The following is a 5,249-nucleotide window of genomic DNA, read 5'->3' as shown; positions in this document are numbered from 1 at the left end:
CTCGCCCGACGTGTACTCGCCACCGTTGTCACTACGAAGCGTCTTGACGACCTTGCCGGTCTGTGTTTCCGCAAATGCGACAAACTCAGCAAACTTGTCGGCCACTTCTGACTTGTTCCGGAGCAAATACATTACACAGAAGTGCGAGTACTCGTCGATGAACGTGACAAAGTAGCGTTTGCCACTGAATGTCGACGTCTGCATGGGACCACACACATCACTGTGAACGATTTCCAGCAGTTTCTTGGCGTGGTTGGGTGACTTGGACATGTAGCTCACTCGCGTTTGCTTGCCGAGTGCACATCCGTCGCACAGCTCCCACTGTTTCACCGACGTCATGTTGATGCCTGCACCGTAGTCCTTTTTGACGATGGCGTCTAGACCGCCATGGCCAATGTGACCAAGTCGAAGATGCCAGAGGTACGATGTGGTGTCCCCTTTGCGATCCTTCGAGCTTGCCACATTGGCCTCGTCGGGCACAACTGGTGTCATGCACAGCTTGAACAGCCCTTTGCCTTCACGCGCGCCGAGCTTCCAGTTGAGACCCTTTGCTTCCGCAAAACATCCATCCGTCTCGAACGTCACGGGACCAACATCCTTGGTGAAGCGACCAACCGAGAAGAGGTTGCGTGACAACTTGGGAATGTGCCACACATTCGTTAGCACACCCTTCTTGGTCCCCCGTGGAGTCTTCATGGACATCACGATGTCACCGGTCCCGACCGCCTGAGCTACACCATCGTCCGCGAGATGCACGTCCACTGGATACATCTTCTTTTAGTTCTTCATGTACTCCTTCGAGTACGTCATGTGCTGTGTCGCACCCGAGTCGACCAGCCACTTGTCACTTGACTTGGTGGTCTTGCTCGCACCACCAACCAAGAAGAGTAACTCGCCCGATTCTTCTTCATCGCGCGCGACGTTTGCTCGTTGCGGCCTATGTCGCTCCGCCTTTTCACGAATCCTCACCGGACACTTGGCGATCCAATGTCCTTGTTCGCCGCAGTAGTGGCACGCGCTTGTCTTTGGCGCCTGTCGTCCCTTGCGCTTCCCGTTGTCACTCGTCATGAACGCTTGACCGTGCGCGGCGCCGTCCGCACCGCCACCTTGCTCTTTGCGCTTCATGTCCTCATGCAGCAGCCGAGCCGTCACGAGTTCCCACGACAGTGAGTCAGCTCTCGACTCCAACGCCGTGATGAGGAACTGGTACGACTCGCTTAGACTTGCCAGAAGCGTGATCACCAAGTCGTCCTCGCTGACCGGAGCGCCCACTGCGTCGAGCTGTTCCGCCAGCGTCTTGATCTTGTTGATGTGCTCCAGCACATCATCACCTTCTTCCATCATCGTGGTGAAGAAACGTCGACGAAGGAAGAGCTTGTTCGCCAAACTCTTCTTCTCGAAGTGTCCTTCCAGCCTTGACCAGGCATCATGCGCACCATTCGCCGACCGAACCAACGGCAGCTGCGAATCCTCCATCGCGAGACAGATAATCGCCAGCGCCTTGCGCGACTTCCGCTTGAACGTCGCTTGGTCCAACGCGGTAGCGCAGTGCTCCATCTTCAGTTCGCCACTGACGACTTCCCACAGGGTCGCGCTCTTCCAGCACCATCTGCATCTTGAACTTCCACGTGTGAAAGTTGGTTCCGTCGAACTTGTTAATGCGGGCGGTCGTTGAAGTGGCGTCCATGGCGTAGGCGTAGTCTTGGGCAGAGTCTGCGGGGCTTGGGCTCATAACCAAAAGGAAGGTCGTTTGTGCACTAGATGATAAAATGCAAAGTGATTGATTTATTGGAGCTTACTCTGTCTTACGTCCTAGTCTGCATCCAATCATGTGGTGCATCCAATCATGGACTCGTCCAATCATCCTGTTCGTCCAATCATCTGTTTACGTATACATCCGTTTGCGCATTTGACTTACCGTAAACATCGCGGGGTCCTTGGAAACCGGTTTTACTGGTATGCCGAAGCTGGACGAGACGCCTTCTTGACAACAGGAACGAAGCTTGGGACTGAACGGAGTGACTTCTGCACTTGGTGCAGAGACCGGAGTGAAGGCACTTGAGCGGAAGAAGGAAGATTCGAAAGTGATTGATTTATCGGGGCTTACACTGTCCTCACTACCTAGGTCATCCAATCATTCTACTCGTCCAATCATTGGTGGCATAAACAACGTACCATAATCACAGCGGGATCGTATTGGACCGGTTCAGGTTGACCGGTTAATGGGTACAACTGGTACACAGTACCAAGACCAGCAACCCTCAATACGCCCCCTCAATGCGAACACGCGTGGATACCGAGAGCCGCTGCTAGGTCCATGTGACGAGGCCCTGGGAGCGCCTTCGTCATGATGTCAGCCAGCATCACAGAAGTCTCGCAATACTCGAGCTTGACTTCACCACGCTTGACTTCATCGCGGATGTGGTGGTACTTGATGTCGATGTGCTTGGCGCGGCCGTGGTTCACAGGATTCTTTGTCATCTTGATGCACGACTGGTTGTCTTCTTGGATCTTGAGGTCGGGTCCAGTCTCATTGGCAGCTGCTAATATCTCGCACAGTAGGCGATGAATCCACTTGCCTTCTTGAATTGCCAGACTTAGCGCGATGTACTCTGCTTCGCTCGTAGACAGCGAAACACTTGACTGCTTCTTGCTGCCCCAGCTCACTGGCGCACCCATCAGCATGAACGTAGCCGGAAGTCGACTTGCGGTCCGCGAGGTCACCAGCCCAGTCTGCGTCAGAGTATCCGCGAAAGTCGATGTTGTTACCCGGTTTGTAGCAGATTCCATGCGTCTTGGTGCCTTGCAGGTAGCGAAAGATACGCTTGACCGCAACCCAGTGTTCGTCTTGGGGATTCTCCATGAAGCGCGACACATAGCCCACCGCGTACGCAATATCTGGACGCGTCGCGGTCATCAGGTGCATTAGTGCACCAACAGCTTCGCGAAACGGAGCTTGTACCTTGGTCGCCGCGTCGCTTGGAACCAGTCGAGTGCTTATATCCACCGGACTTACCACAGCCTTGCACTCGTCCATACCAAAGCGCTTCAGTATGTCATCCACATAACGCCGTTGGCTCATCGTCACGCTGCCGTCCGGACCGTCTACCAATTCGATCCCAAGGACGAACACACACTTGCCGCTGTCAGTCATTTCGAAGCGTGTCTTGAGGTCGTCCTTCGTGCGTGAGATCAGCTCGGGTGAGCTTCCGGTGACCAGGACATCGTCGACGTAGACCAGTATGAGTACACAGTGGCCATCAACAACTTTGATGTAGAGGCACGGGTCAAAGGCCGATACTTGAAAGCCGATAGAGCATACGAACTCGTCGAAAGTCTCGTTCCACACGCGCGAAGCTTGTTTTAGACCGTAAATGGCCTTCACCAATTCCAGGCAGTCGAAGTCACCGTCGAGCTCGACACCTTCGGGAACCACGCAAAACACGATCTCCCTCATCACGCCGTACAGGAATGCCGTCACCACGTCTAGTTGGTCTAGCGGCCAGCCAAAGTACTTGGCCAAAGCGATCACCATGCGCAACGTCACGTACTTGACAACCGGCGAGAACGTCTCAGTGTAGTCGATGCCGTACTTTTGCTTGAAGCCCTTGGCCACGAGGCGTGCCTTGTACTTCTCGATCGATCCGTCCGCTTTGCGCTTGATCTTGAACACCCACTTGGTACCAATAGCGCGCTGTCCGTTCGGCAACTTAGCAGCACGGAACACTCCTCGAAGTCGCATCGACTTGAGCTCAGCACGAATTGCTTTGCGCCAGTGCACTTGGTCGGGGCCGTTCACCGCCTCTTGGAAAGTCGCTGGCTCCGATAAGTCCACCGCAGCTTCGACTGCGTTGGCACTTGCACGCCAAAACACGGGGGGAGTCGATTCTTCATCTTGATCTCCAGCTTTTTCTTCTTCGTTTACGTCTGCTCGACGTGAAGACGAATTGGTCGGCGCACTTGCTTCTTCCAGTCCGGGTCGATGACGCGTAGCTCGCGGTCTTGTGGCAGATTCATCTTCACTCGGGCGGCTCTTGCGCTTTCCCGCCTGCCTGTGCTCCGTCTGACGCGAACCGTCATTGTCGATGTCGAGAGATTCGAAGTCCAGGTCGTCGACGTCTTCATCGGAAATTGGCTCTGAAAGTCCAAAGGTCGATTCATCGAAGTTGTCGCCGTTCCAGTCCTTTGAAACTACGACAGCTTCTGCTCGCATTGGGGTCGTGTGTACCAAAGTTGAAAGCATTATCTCGTCGCTATCAAGGATGTGTATCTGCGAACCATGTCACATTTGCGAACTCGATGAATCTTCAGACACATGTATCTACAAGGAGCAGGAAGGACTCGATTTATCGGATGGATCGGACTTAATGACTGACCAACCTTTGCTCGAACCGGCAGATTGGTTCCTAACCGAAGAGGAAATTACAGCGTCGCGAAGGATTTTTCCTCGAGCCGATCTGGCCACTTACACGACGGGGAACGTTGTGGACACGTACACAATGACCGAGGAGTTTTTCGATGCTGCATTTAAAGACCTCTCTTCCACCACGTCAGGAGATCGAGTGATGCTGGCGGGCTGGAGCACAGACCTGATTCCGTTCCAGCCCAAGGTTGATAGTGGTAATAAGTCTCGATTTAACAGTGTGATTGAAGGCGTGGTCCAGCGAGGTGGCACTTTCAACGCATTGGTATGGGCGAATTTGATAGAACAATCGCAGAACGTCAAGGTTCGCGACGTCATAAACGCTATTCCAGCGCCATCGATTTTAGGAGATAAACCGCTTTTCCTCTTTGACGATCGAGCGACCACAGTCACATCTTTGCATCACCAAAAAACTCTGATTATTGCGTCTCGCAACTCCACCGGAGTTGATGAACACCCTGTGGCTTTTGTTGGCGGAGTTGATATCACATCGGATCGCTGGGATACTATCTACCACAATGAGTCAGCTCGTCGCAAAGATACCGGTGTCAAAGTGAAATACGACGGCTGGCTTGATGGTCATGTTAGAATTCATGGTCCTGCTGCAAAGGATCCAAAATGCTCGCTCACCTAGATACCATAAAAGGTGTTGGTTCATTTAGACAGCAGGACGGTGGCCATGGAAGTCGGAATCCGCTAAGGAGTGTGTAACAACTCACCTGCCGAATGAACTAGCCCTGAAAATGGATGGCGCTAAAGCGGGCTACTTATACTTTGCCGTTAGCGCGATAGCATTTATAATGTACGCGTTAATGAGTAGGAGGGC

General features: G+C 53.3%; 1 non-coding gene across 1 annotated transcript; it reads left to right on the top strand.

Annotated features, from left to right (window-relative positions):
* Positions 1 to 5,036: 5,036 nt before the first annotated feature.
* On the top strand, positions 5,037 to 5,249 carry PITG_33469 (the record flags this gene model as incomplete). Its single annotated transcript, XR_009934863.1, has 1 exon — positions 5,037 to 5,249. It is a non-coding gene; the product is annotated as a 28S ribosomal RNA (ribosomal RNA).

The sequence above is a fragment of the Phytophthora infestans genome, genomic scaffold (genome assembly GCF_000142945.1).
Source record: "Phytophthora infestans T30-4 supercont1.193 genomic scaffold, whole genome shotgun sequence".
Classification (NCBI taxonomy): domain Eukaryota; phylum Oomycota; class Peronosporomycetes; order Peronosporales; family Peronosporaceae; genus Phytophthora; species Phytophthora infestans.
Note: the sequence above shows the minus strand (reverse complement) of the source record. Positions and strands in the feature narration are given on the sequence as shown.